Here is a 15,670-nt window from a genome sequence, read left to right as displayed (position 1 = left end):
TGTAGGATTGCTTGTAACTTTGGGCTCAAGATATGAAGAAAGATAATTTAGATATGTAAATAAGGTCTTTTCAATTGTTTTTCCTCCTGAAATGATCACAATGGGAAATATATAAAAATCAATTAATAATATTAAATTATTTTTGAAAAATAATTTTAATAGTTTCCATTAAAATTTGGGGATGACCCCACAATGCAACGGTTAGCTGTGAGCCTTCTACATGGGAGATATTGGGTTTGAGTCTACTCGACTAGCTCTTAGCTCAGGGAAAAACTAAATTACCGCTTTAGCTGTGACTTATCAAAAAAAAAAAAATCCATTAAAATTTAGTACTTAGATTTAGGAAAAATGACCATAACTTTCAACTAGTAACAAGTTAAGATTTGAAAGTCAAACTGTATGTTGGTGGTAGGAAAATGAGCATAACCCAACATCTGGTCACAATGACGAAACTTGGGACAAGAGATTTTAATATTTTTCAAGCGGGGGACGTCAAAATTGAAAAGTTTAAAATCTTGGAGACCATGAACTGGGTTTAGACGAAAACTGGATACATAGCTCAAAATGATGCTTATAACATGTTAATGAAGTGATTTCCCTCAATGCCTTGTAATTTTCAAGATTCTTTCATTTTTGCGCTTGGACTAACACATTACATGCCTGATTGTGACAGGGATTTGAAACTCTTAAAATGAGATATGCACACATCTTAAAAACTCTTGGAAACACACATCACAATTTTATATGACATTGGCTTCAATGCAAATTTCAAATTTTGGACATTTCAAAATTAGGGCAACAATATATGTGTGTGTGTATGCGCGCGTGTGCATGTATATATATGTATGCATGTATGTATGTATGTATGTATGTATATGTATATGTATTGATGTATGTATGTATGTATGTATGTATGTATGTATGTATGTATGTATATGTATGCATGTGTATATGTATATGTATATGTATATGTATGTATATATGTATATACATATATACATATATGTATATACATACATATATACATATATGTATATATATATATATGTATATGTATATGTATATGTATATGTATATGTATATGTATATGTATATGCATGTATATGTATATGTATATATATATGTATATATTGTATACACCTAAAAATGGTCTGAAGATAGTTAATTAAATACGCAATTATTTGATTAATTCCCCTTCCCAATTAATTGAATTCACAAGTAATTTAATTAATTTCTCTATTTATCTACTAGTAAATAAATCTACATGATTTATTTATATAGTTCATTTCATATCCCCCTTTGATTAATTAATTAAAAATTAATTAATGTCCCCCCATATATATCAATTCTTCTAATCCCTAATTAAGATTAACAAACTCAAGTTTGTTGAGATTAATTATCATTTTCCAATTATTTGAATTTCTAAATTCAAATGAGCACATGGCTCCCAAATTTTAACCACCTAACCTAACCATCCCCTAACCTAACCCATTCCATCTAACCCTGGGTTTAACTAACCCTGTACTATCTTTCACATCCTAACCTCCTTATCCTAACCTCATATGGTGTGGATATTCTCCCCTTGAGACACATGGCACTTTTTCCACATGTCTCCTCCCTTAGACACTTGCCCTCTCATGAGCAAGGCTCCTTGACACTTGTCACCACAAAGATGACAAGTGTCCCTTCCTCCAACCTCTTCTCCAACTTCCTCAATCTTGGCCCTTGATATCTTCAAATCAGATCTGGACCGTTGATTCCTTCCACCTCATCTTTGGCCTTGGAATTCTTATAAATATCCCCCATTTTGGAGCAATAAGGATCCCTTGCATTCATAGCTTAGCATCATCACTATAGGCATTTGCATATCAATTATCTAGCAATTAGCTTTTGGATTAATCATAGCATGTTAATCTAGTTTCTTAAATCATGCATTTCATATCATCTTCATAGTCAATCATGATCAAATAGCTACTCAACTCTTGAATTACCACTTTGGAGGTCATTGCTCCGCTGAGAGCCAATAAATCCAACACCTTCAAGGTCCTCAAAAATAGAGGAAAATGGGACATTTCAAGGAAGGCTTATGGTTTGCATTTCTAATTTATTTTTTAATTAAGCTTTTCAATTACATTTTATTGTCTTATTATATGTGTATGCCTTCTATATACCACATTTTTAGCATCACATTAATTGGCGTCCACCGTGGGGCCTAGCCCCTTTGATCTTTAACAAGTTTGCTTGCATGAAATTTTATTGACAGTTTGATTAGCTCTTTCAGAGTGTAGATTAGCTCTCTTGTGCTCTCGAATCACGTTCTTGGCCTCTTTTGTAGCGTTCTGACACCTCAAATGGTGTTTATGGGAGATTCCTCAACTCTATTTTTATGTTTTTCTATGCTTTAGCGCTTTTAGTCTGTACTTTAGCATTTTTGTTATGTATTGTGGCATTTTTTGTACATTTGTCAGCATTTTCAATCTGTTTGACAGCGTTTCTGGTGTGCAGAGTAGCGTTTTGCATCCATTTGGCAGCGTTCGTAGCACATATGATGGCGTTCTTGGTCAATTTGATGGCATTTTAAGTTTTTTATTGATTTTGCAAATATTGTATGTTGCATTCCTTATTTTTGCTTCTGGACAGTCATTTTCCCGAACCTAATTTGCAGATTATTAGTTTTGCAGGTACTTATTTGGCTGTGAAAGATCGGAGTCATAAACTATTTTGCCATCAAAGAATGCAATATAAACTACTAACTTTGTTTGCAGCCACAGGTTTTTGCACTTATTTTTGATAAATTAGGCACATAGACTAATTACAATGGAAATGAACAAACATGTCTTATGTGTTTTGCTGATAGGCGAGTATGCTCTCACCTTTCTTAGGTGATCAAAAAACCAGACTCATCCTTTTCTTTCAATAGTGCATATCTTTAGCAGGCCTGCCCTCCCGAGGAGCTAATAACTCTTAAGTCATTAAAGTCGGTGAGAGGGGAATGACCCAAGTGGGAATGACTAATGCCAAGTACTCCAACCCACTATAAAATAAACATGATTTGATGAAAATCAAGTCAATGACAGTGCTCGGGAATAGCTCTCCTCCGTACCTTCAAGTATATCAAACCTTGGTTTTCAAGGTTGGAAGACCTCTTAATTGAGTTTATACCCCGATGCGCTGAACGAATCCCTTACTAGTTCCAATTAAATTAGAAGCTACCCGGTTTACCTCCAAACATTATTAAATTCTTAGTGCATGGAGGGGGAAGAATCTCTCCTTAAGATACTCACCATACACGTCCCTCTTGAGCGTATGTGTGAACTCCCCTTTTGAGACCTTATTGCTAGGCTCATAATGGGACTCCACTAGCTCTTGCAAAGGCAAAAACACGGGCACCCTTTAGGGGGTGACAAGGTTGTGTGAGCTGACAGGGTACCAAGTCGTGGGCTAAGAACTAATAATGAAGCCAATCTCCTTAGGATAGACTGATTGATGTGTTTTCAATTGTTCAAAACCCGTGAAAACTTGGGATTTCTTTAAAGCTTCTTGAACATACACTTTATGTGTCCTTTGGGACAAAAATACAATCTGATTTCTGTGTTTGTAAGTCAAGTAAAGATCTCATCCATTGAAATACAACAAACATTGAAAACTCAAACTTCAAATTGTCAAATTCACAAGTTTCATAGCATATTAGCTCTTTCAATCCAAACAGTCACACCTACAGTCCAAACAGTCGCACCTACGATCCAAACAGTCGCATTCACAGTCCAAACATTAGCTCTCTTGGTCCAAACATTAGCTCTGTCAGTCCAAATGGTCGCATTCAGAGTCCAAACATTAGCTCTCTTGGTCCAAACAGTAGCTCTGTCGGTCCAAACAATCGCACCTACGGTCCAAACAGTCACATTTTCAGTCCAAACGTCAGCTCTCTTGATATGAATGTTAACTTTCTCATATTTCAACATTAACTCTCCAAGGTTGAGCACATTAGAGTTTCTGGTCTAAACAGTAGAGTTCCTGGTCTAAACATTAGAGTTCCTGGTTTAAATAGTAGAGTTTCTGGTCTAAACAGTAGCTCTCTTGGTTTAAAGGTCACCTCCCTTGGTCTAATCAACAACTCTTTTGAGTTGAATGTCAAATTGCTCATGTTGTCACATTAGATCTCCTAGTTTGTACTTTTTAGGTCTAAATATCAGTTCTTTGAGTCTGAAAATCACAAAATTGCATTAAAATTGCAATCTCCTAAGTTCAAACACTTAATTTGCTAAGTCTACACATCATTATTTTGAACTTTAGAGTCATTGCATTGCAGAACAACATTTTTGGTCTGTTTCTCAACGTTTCTGGTTTGTTTCTCAGTGTTCCTGGTCTATCTATCAGCGTTTCTGGTCTATTTCTTAGTGTTTTTGGTGAGTTTGTCAGCATTTTTGGTCTGTTGCTCAACATTTTTGGTCAGTATAGCAGCGTTTCTGGTTAGTATAGCAGCATTTTTGGTAAGTTTGTCAGCGTTTCTGGTCAGTATAGCAGAGTTCCTAGTCATTTTGTCAGTGTTTATGGTAAACTACATCAAAATCAGAAAACAAAAAACAACCCATTTCTCAAACAGTCAAACATAAAGACTCAGTCATCTTATTGGGTCATTCAATTAGGTTATCTTTTGTCAAAAATAGATTCAAGAGCTAGACACGCTAAAGTTCTCAAGTATTCACCTCAAACAAGTTTAAAGATCTAACACCTTAAAGTGCAACATCACATTTTCTTTGATAAACTGGTCATTCAAACATAGTTTCTCCTCAGGATCTATCATCCTTTAATCATGAAACTACAACACTTGATCAGAATAACCTCATTCTTTATCATAGGATATATCGTTCTTATTGAACTTGGTCATATCAAAAATCACAAAATTTGCACTCCAAAACTAAGATAAAAAAAAAACTTGCAAACAAACAAATACTTGAAAAGATCATTTCCTCAACAATTGATCACTTATTGTGACACATTACGCAAGATTTAAATCTTGCAAAAACATTCAAAACACGTGTATGCCCGTTCTAACTAGGGATCAGAGATGAAAGATTGCACAAATAGAAATAGAAACGTTTGAAATAACCGAAGACTATAGAAACATGGAACACGAAGATGAAATACAAGTTGAAGAGGAAATAACATAACAACATGTTAGAGACATCAAAAAATATCCTCAATTCGATAAATTTATGCAGAAAATATTGGAGGGAGAAAAAGAAAAATATTTCCTAATGTTAGCAAAATTTGGTGCTAAACTCCCCCAAGATTTTGATGTGAACAAATTGACACAAAAGAGAAGTGACCCCCCCCCCTTAATAATGAACAATACAAGGATATTTTTGGTCTCAAACTCAATGACACATCAATTCCTAGTAACACCAGAACCAATGAGGAAACTTACATTCCCAAAAGGGATGAAGTAGAAATTCTAAATAACGTTCAATCCAATGAGGATACAAGAAGGGGTAGATATGATACAAGAAGAGATCAAGATCCTCCTAGAATGAAAAATCATGGTTATACAAGAACAAATCATGTTGATAATCCTATCACAACTCTCACACAACAAATACAAACACTACAAACACAAATTCAAGATATGCAAAGAGGAAATGTTAGAAGATACTCACTTCAAGAAATTTGTCCTTATCCATACGATAGAAATCTAAACATGATACCATTTCCTATAGGTTTTGAAACTCCTAGATACAAAAATTATGATGGAAGCACTGACCCCCAAGATCATATACAAGAATTTTGAACAATGAGTATGGAGTTTGCACATGAGGATACCTTTTTGATGAGATTATTTCCAAAAAGCTTAACTGGACTAGCTATGGAATGGTTCTCCAAACTTCCACCTAGAATCATATCATTCTCAGAATTGGTGGATAAGTTTGTTTCATATTACTCTTACAACATACAACATGAAGTAACAATGCTAGACCTATGTAATGCCAAACAAAAGAGTGGAGAACCTTTCATGACATTTTTACAGAGATGGGGATGGTTAGCTTCACGATATCCTTGTACAGTTCCAGAGTATGAAAAAATGGACATATTCATCGACAACCTAAATGATAAAATGAGCTATCATCTAAAAATGTGAGGACATCACAGTTTTGGAAAGATGATTGATAATGGAATCAGAATGGAGGAAGCCATGATAAATAAGGGTGAGTTGAAAATATACAAAGAAGGAGTTCACCCTCCTAACAACAATCACAATGATAAGCCAAATTTTTGGAATAGAAATCGCAATGTCGTCAATGATGGGATAGTGGATAACAACAATGTGAAACCAAAGCAATCGGTTTTTAAGTTATCTAATCACTCAGTAGCAGCTCAGCAAAACAACAATCACCAAAAAGCAACTATCAAAAATTTCTTTCAAAGACAATTTACAAACATTGGTGAACCCCTTGGATCCGCATTAAAAATGCTTATCGCAAACAAATTGATTACTTTACCAGAAGAAAGAAACTTTGAACCCAAGGTAAAACTTGCTTGGTGGAATGACAACCATTATTGTGATTTCCATAGAAACAAAGGACACCAAACAGATGCTTGTCAACGATTAAAACATGTCATCCAAGATTTGATTGATAATGGATTAATAACTCTAGATGGACATACAACAAATGAATCTCACATAGCTTTCAAAACTCTGCTTCCTAACTATGAGAAGGGTGAATCATCAACAAGGCAGAACGGTAAAGGTAAAGCAAAGGTAAACTATGCTCATGCATATGATAATGTGGTAAATGTGATTGTGGTTAAAGAGCAACATCAAGAACCCGCTCATGTTATCACATGAAGCAAAGCCAAAGTGGTTTTGTTGGGTCCTACAACTAACACGTCATCCACTACCAAACAATACAATCTAGTGGATCAATTACTGAAAACACCTGCACAAATATCCATCTTAGAACTTTTAAAGCTTTCACCTGCACACAAAGAAAATCTAGAAAGAGCATTAATATATACAAAAGTATCCAAAGATCTTGATATAAATCAATTCCAAACCATGGTGGGACACCTCACAACCCCTCACTGCTTATCATTTACCAAAGAAGACGACATGTCCTTGCAACATCCCCATAAAGCTCCCTTGCATATTGAAGTCCTCATTCACAAGACGTGTGTTAAACATGCCCTAATAGATGGTGGAGCTAGCTTAGATATTTTCTCATTGAGTCTTGTTCGTGCTCTATGTTATTCAGAAGATGCAGTTGATCCCCGAAAAAATATCACCATCAAAGCATATGATGAAGAAGAATGTTCCTCTAAAGCAATTGTGATATTACCCTTCAGAGTGGGACCTTTGCAGAAAGACACAACATGCCAAGTTCTAGACTTGGACTTATCATACAACATACTCTTGGGAAGACCCTGGATACATGACATACAAGTTGTTCCATCCACATATCATCAGTGCCTAAAATTTCCCTACAACGGGCAGGAAATCTTGATCTCGGCAGATTCAAATCCATTTCAGTATTGTAGTAATCTCAAACCAGCTCAAGAAGTCATTGTTCCTCATAACAGGGAGGCATCATCTTCAAACACACAAACTAAAGAAAAATCATTTGCCTCAATTTTGTCAAGTATGGAAAAACAAATGCAGCTAAGAGATTGAGGGAACGGAGAATATTCAATCTCCCAATTACCACTTTCGCCTAAATCCTATGGAAAACCATCAAACTCTAAACAACAACCAATTGTGAAACATCTTCCAATATTTGATGGAGCATTTGTTCGTGCTAGAACCTTATCAAAGGAAATAGAAGACAAAGATGTGCTACAATGGCTATACAAAGATGAAGAAGTCCAACAAAAGATCAACAATGTCAGAATACCCACTGAAAAGTATGGAAAAGGATTTAACATTCTTCAAAAAATGGGATACACTGGAACAGGTCCTATAGGAAAAAGAAAAGAAGGTATCTTAGAACCTATCCAACCTCATACTCAGTAGGCTACAGACAAAGCAGGATTAGGGTATGGACAAGTTACTTTACCAGAAGACACATCGTCTAACCAACAATAAGAAGAATATGAAACAAGAACAACTTAGGGAAGAAGCATCTGCAAAGAAACAAGCACAAGCAAACATCAAATGGAAAAAGAAGTAATCTCCTAATCAACAAGAGAAACAAATCAATGATACCTCCCAAGTAGCATTAACTCTCAATAAAAACAAGCATGAACCTAGTACTAATCAAGGAGAGCTGATAGTAAAGTTGACAGAACTCAATCTTAGTCCAAAAGAAGTTGAATATGAAAGAAGAAAAGATATAGCAAGAAAAATAGAAGAAACGCATCAAAAGCTATATGAACAAATTTGTAGATTGCAAGTTGCAAGTGAGATAGATTCTGACGAATGGGAATGGGATTCCTATCATTCTGAAGAATCAATTGAAGAAAATTGCTTTGAAGAAGATGTAGGAGTCGATGTAGTTCACACATATGCAGGGCAAACGTTGGGAACTAGCCCACTTGAATTAGAATCACATTCGACTGACTTGGACTTAATCGAGGACAATCAAGAACTTCTTGTGCAAGGTCATTCTGATGAGGGTACTGTTCTAGACATTGACATACATATCAAAAACTTTGATAGCTCAATCATGACCCTAAATACTCTCGAAACATCTCAACCTGATGACCCCCTGCCTCTAATCCACCTCGAACTTATTGATTGGGAAAATGAAGGATGTACTGCCATTGATACCTTTCCAAATGACCATGCCATATTCGTATATCTTAATGCAATCGAATCCGCAACAACTTTCACCAGGAATTTCAGCAATGCATCTTCCAATCAAGTGGGTGCCAAATCTCCTAGTCGCAAAAAGGAAAATAAAGAAAACAATATTAGGTCTAATGCTGAAAACCATTTCTTAGCAACATTAGATCAGGAAAAAGTAAAAAGAAATGACGCATCTAATGGTGAAAACCTCCTTGAGGCGCCAGAAGATGGGAAATTTGACACTTTACTTGAGTACTATCAAGAAAGGTCATCAATTTTGATCGAACCAATAGAGGCAGTTAACATTGGGACAACAGAGCAACCAAAGATCCTACATCCAGCAACTTCTCTGTCAGAAGAAGAAAGGAAACAATATATGGAATTCTTCAAACGACAACAAATCAATTTTGCCTGGTCATATGTAGACATGCCAGGATTGGATCCAGAGCTTATTATGCATCACTTAAATGTCAGTCTAGGAGCCAAACCAGTCAAACGAAAATTAAGGAAGATGCATCCACATGTCGCTCTCCTGGTCAAAGCAGAATTAAAGAAATTACTGGATATAGGATTCATTAGACCTATAGCATATCCTCAATGGGTATCAAACATCGTTCATGTTTCAAAACCAGACAACAGTATCAGAGTATGCACAGACTTTAGAGATCTTAATAATGCATGTCCAAAGGATGACTTTCCTTTGCCTAACATTGACATCATTGTAGATTTAATAGTTGGACACTCCATGTTTTCTCTAATGGATGGTTTCTCCTGATACAATCAGATTAAAATAGCACCTGAAGATCAAGAAAAGACAAATTTCACATGTCCGTGAGGTGCTTTCTGCTGGAACTTCATGCCTTTTGGACTAAAGAACGCAGGTGCCACATATCAGAGAGCTATGACAATGGTATTCCATGACATGATGCATACATTCACGGAAGACTATGTGGATGACATCTTGGCCAAATCATACAACACAAAAGAACATATAGAGATACTGGAAAAGATCTTTGACCGGTTAGAACAGTACAAGCTACGACTAAATCCTAAGAAACGTGCCTTTGGTGTCACTTCAAGAAAGCTATTGAGATACATTGTTTTAGCTAGAGGTGTCAAAGTAGATCCAACTAAGGTCAAAGCAATCATAGAAATGACATCTCCCAAGAATATAAGTCAACTCAAATCACTCCAAGGAAGACTCCAATCAATCAGAAGATTTGTTGCTCAACTAGCAGATAAATGTTAACCATTTACTCATCTATTGCATAAAAATGTTCATTTCAAGTGGTACCATCAATGTGAGGATGCGTTCAACAAGATCAAGGCATATCTCATGCAACCACCCGTCCTAATGTCACCAATTCTAGGAAAGTTGTTATTACTCTATGTATCGACCACTGAAGTATCATTAGGAGTTATGCTTGCACAACAAGATAATGAAGAAAAAGAACGAGCCATCTACTACATCAGTAGAACACTAGTGGGATACGAGCTCAACTATTCCCCAATAGAAAAAGCATGCTTGGCGGTAGTTTTTGCTTCTCAAAAATTAAGACACTATCTACTATCTCACTCCATCAAGTTGATAGCTAAAATCGATCCATTAAAGTATTTGCTCGGCAAGGCAACATTAACAAGACGACCAACAAAATGGATCATGATTCTAAGTGAGTTTGATAATGAGTATGTAGATAGAAAAGTTATCAAGGGACAAGTCATTGCAGACCAACTAGCTGAGGCACCACTTCAAGATGATCATCCTTTACACATTGAGTTTCTTGATGCTGATATCCTAACAGTCACCACAAAAACATGGCAATTATACTTTGATGGTTCATATACACAGCATGCATCAGGAGCAGGTATTATATTCATCACACCACAAGGTCATAGAATTCTGAAAGCATACAAATTAAGCTTCCCATGCACCAACAACACAGCAGAATATGAAGCTTTGGTTACAAGCATCGAAATGGTTGTAGAATGGAACATTACACAACTTGAAGTCTTTGGACACTCTCATCTTGTCATCAATCAAATTAATGATGATTACCAAACAAAGGATGACAAATTAATGCCTTACAAAAAGATGGTAGATGATTTCAAGAAATATTTTGTAGAAATAACTTTTGAGCAAATTCTAAGGAATGACAACAAAGTAGCATATTCCATGGCAACACTTGCTTCTCTACTTCAGACATAGGAAAATCAAGAGCGTTATGAATTCCTAGTGGAAGAGTTGTTTTACCCCGCTCATAATTGTCCCGATTCCCAAACTATCTGTCACCTTGTTGGGCATGATTCCTCCCACTATGGCCAAATTTATACATACCTGAATGATAACACGCTCCCTCCCGATTTATCAAAGAACCAAAAGAGAAACTTTATTCGCCAATCCTCCCATTTTACTCTTGTCACGGATACCCTATTTAAACGAGGTCTAGACGATACTCTTTTAAGATGTCTCTAACAAGAAGAATCTGAGAAGGCCTTACATGAAGTCCATAATGACATTTGTGGCACTCATTCAAGTGGTCTTACCCTTTCAAAGAAACTCATACGCTTGGGCTATTATTGGCCAACTATGGAATGAGATTCTTTTCAAATAGCTAGAACATGCAAACAATGTCAGATCCATGGGAATTTGATTCATGCACCAGCACAAGAACTTCATGCTTTGGCAACATCTTGGCCTTTCTGCCAATGGGGTCTTGATCTAGTAGGAAAGATAAATCCTTCTTCATCCAATTGTCACAAATTCATCTTGTAGCTACAGAATATTTCACAAAATGGATTGAGGCAGTACCTCTCACAAATATCATAGGAAAACAAATTGTTGCATTTATCTTGAACTACATCATCTGTCGCTATGGATTACCCATGACCATTATCACTAATAATGGGCAACCGTTCAAGAATCAAGATGTACAAGAACTATGTGAGTAATTCAAGATGCAACACAGATTTTCCACACCCTATTACCCATAAGGGAATGGGCAAGCAGAAGCATCAAACAAAACTATTTTGAAAATCCTCAAAAAGATAGTGAATGATGCTGGCAGAGATTGGCATATTCAATTGAATCTTGCTCTATGGTCCTACCATACTAGTATCTGCACACCAACAGGTGCCACACCTTTCTCTCTTATTTATGGATCAAAAGCAATACTGCCAATAGAAGTAGAGATACCTTCTCTATGAGTATCATTAAAAGGTCTTATCCTAGATGAAGAACAATGAGTATCTAGATTGCAGGAGTTAGAATTAATCCATGAATGAAGACAAAATGCTTTTGATCATTTAAAGGTATATCAGCAAAGAATGTGCTGAAGTTATAATCACGAGGTCAAACTACGAGTCTTTCAAGTTGGAGAACTAGTACTAAAGGAGAATCCATGAAACCAGTCAGATCGAGAAAATAAAGGAAAGTTTGAACCAAACTGGTTAGTCCCGTTTATGGTCACAACAATATTTGGGTCAGGAGCATATCAACTATCAACACAGGACGAGGATCAGCTTGAGGAACCCATCAATAGCATGCATTTGAAGAAGTTTTATGTCTGCAAAAGAAGAAAAATCCAAAAATAGTGAAAAAGCAGAAAATCCAAAAACAGTGAAAAAGCAGAAAAATCCCAAAACAGTGAAAAAGCAGAAAAATCCAAAAATAGTGAAAAAGTAGAAAAATCCAAAAACAGTGGAAAAGCAGAAAATCTAAAAACGGTGAAAAACAACCAAAAAAAAATCAAATATGAGAAAAAGTGCAATAAAAATAGATGGTGAAAACCTGGCAAACAAGCGTTATCTGTCAGCTAGCTCTTCCATCTATTGGTTCATGCATTCTTCTGCTTGCATTATTTTCCTTCAGCGTTGTTCATATCCATCATAAAGCCTTTGTACATACGCAGGCATCCCAAGTGATTTCTCACCATGGTTTGGATCATTGTATATATCATAATAAGGTTTGTTTCTAGACTGGGGGCAAAATCCTGAACTTGGCTGGGGGCAAAATGTTTCAATCATTTTGAGCTTAATCAAACAAGTAGAACAATAGTTAGACAACACTGGTCAAGCAAAAAACTGAGACACATCGAACATTGAACATAAGATCACAATATCAACCATTAACTATCACATATCAATCTTGTAGCGTCCTAAAATTGCGACACTTGCAATTTCGACTGCATTTGGGTCTTCATGATGGCGGCGCAACGTTGAACCTGAATGGAGACCCCGAAACCTGCTTGTGACATCAAAAACTGCATTTTTCTGCACCCTGGCCTGATCTCTCCTTGCACCCTGTTGTCCCGGGAGGTGGGACCATGGCGCCCAACACCCTGGTCCGTGGCCCTATTTTGGGCCCGGTCTCCTTTTGGGTATCGAGTCTTGAAGTTTGCAAATTGGAAAATATTGTTTCCTGGTCGGCCTAAGGTCGGAAAAATCAGTCTATCAACCCTAATTGACAAGTATATAAACTACATTTCCCCTCCCATTTGAGGAGGTAAGAGGAAAGAGGAAGGAAAACAGATGTGCGCAGAAGGCGGAAGCGATATTCAAACATTCAAACATTCAAGCATTCCTTCAAGCAATTGAGCATTCTAAGTCTCCATTCAAGGCTAAGTGTTGCATTCAAGACAGGATTCAACCATTGAAGAGGAGATCGCATACAACATACAACATACTACATACATTACACCTTCGCATGTAAGAATACAAACATTCTTACAACAAGGTATCAGTACTTGTTTACATTACAAACATTTACACTTACAGCATTCTCATTTCTTGGTTAATTCCAAAACCGGGGTTTGACCTAAAGGCAAACCCCTAATCCCTAACCCCCCAATCGTCCTCTCTTTTCTGTGTGTAGGTTGCAGGTACGCGGTTGTAATTGAAGATCTGGAATCCTTGTGCAGAGACGAACAGATCCACCTTCGTTTCGCAGATTTTTCGGAGGACCGTGTGCACGTCGGGCGCCATCGTCCCGTTGACTTTCGCTCAAATTTGCAGAACAGCACTGTCTCGACATTTTACTGCTAATTCCAGGTCCGCAGCTTCATCCCGTATCCCTATCTCTGTTTATAAGCGAATCTTTCTTGCTTCTACATACATTCCTAGTTCAATCATTCTATCTATATTCTTTACAAAAGAGGGTATCCTTGATGTCTTAACCCTTGAAACTCATTTAGAATCCAATCCTGCATTGTGTGGGATTGGATCTTGTGGGTTTCAACCCCTCTTTTGAATGTAAAGTCTTTCCTAAGTGAAAACCATCAACCCTAGTGACCTCCCTTCTCTCTCCTTGGAGTTGGGGAGGGGAGAACAACTAGGGTTCGATTTTTCCGCTTTACATTTTGGTGAACCCGACGTGAACATCCCATCTTGATTATTCATGGTTAGATCTGAAAATTTTGTTTCCTTAATTACATTTTCATGTTTGATCTTTTGCAAATTTTAGAGGCTAATTGCATAAAAACCCTAAAATTTTCTTTTTAGTAATTAAACTTGTGGAATGTTTAATTGTTAATGCTTGTTTCAGATCTACCCTTCTATTGTAAATTATCAATTCATATTTGTGCTTTAATTCTGAAAATTAAGTGGTTAAATGTCAAAACCCTAATTTTTAAAACCTTCTTGATTCAACCTTTGACTGATAATTCCACTGATCAAAACACCTCCAAATCGGCTGTAACTTTGGATTCCACAATAAAATCACAATCTCTCATCCCTGAAAATTTGGAAAAAAGTTGCGAGGACCGTGTGCACCCTGAGCGCCATCGTCCCCGACATTTTTTCTGAAATTTCGGGAGCTAGATCTTACTGTATTTTTTTGCTAAAATCCAGAATTTTGGCTGATTTTATCAATTTTAACACTTTCAAAATTAAAGTCAAAGTTGGTCTAGTGATTGCTTGGATAAAGGCTTATAATCATTCAAAAATTGTTGAAATTGAAATTTGTATCAAAATTGTGTTTCTTACTATCCTAAATCTGAAAACTGTGTTGGCATTCATTCGAAATTTCAGTGCTTTATTCAAAATTTTGCAGTTTGTGACTTTTGAAATTAAGTGTTTAATTGCAACAACCTTGATTTCCACTTTCAAAATTGAATTTTGCGTGAAATTGAGTCAATTTTTAAAATTTCAAAACTTGCATTGCTTTTAGTATTCCCTCTAAAATCATAAAATTCAAAATTTCAGTTTCCCCCTCTTTTTCAAAATTCAAATTTTACTTTTTTTAACAATCTTGGTAGGGTTCAATTTTGAGATTGCGACTTTAATTTGGCCTATCTACAGATCGTAAAATCACTCAATTTTTTCAGATTAGCTTTAAAATCATCATAACTTTCATCCCTGAAAATTTCAAAAAAAGTTGCGAGGACCATGTGCACTCCGTTCACCACGGTCCCTGACATTTTTTCCGAAATTTCGGGAGATTGTCCTGATTGTATTTAACAGCTTAAATCTAGGAGATTGGCTGATTTTATTGAAGTTTGCTACCTCTAAAATTCAAAATCTTCTCTCTCTCTTTAGTGCATGAGTTTTACAACAATAAGCCCTACTTACACTATTCCCGTTAGACGAAGCCTTAGAATTAAGTCCTTCCAAGGTTTAATTACTGAGGAGATGGAACGTAATTTGAATAGCCTTTTTAACGAGGACGCGGGTAATTCCTCTAATCCTCTTAATGATGAAGAAGCTCTCCATGAGGTTTCTGTAGAACAACTTTCAAAATTGGATAACCAATTTGATGATTTTCGACAATGGATGTCTCAAGAATACCCCGATAGTGAAGCTCTTCCCTTAATTGAGGGTCTAAAACGTATGGTTCAAAGTGATAAGAATGGAATTGATATTTTGCGTGGTATTGCACACATTGTGGATTCGAATGTG

This window comes from Cryptomeria japonica, chromosome 5 (genome assembly GCF_030272615.1).
Source record: "Cryptomeria japonica chromosome 5, Sugi_1.0, whole genome shotgun sequence".
Taxonomy (NCBI): Eukaryota; Viridiplantae; Streptophyta; class Pinopsida; order Cupressales; family Cupressaceae; genus Cryptomeria; species Cryptomeria japonica.
The sequence above is the reverse complement of the archived record's forward strand: the minus strand, read 5'-3'. Positions refer to the sequence as shown.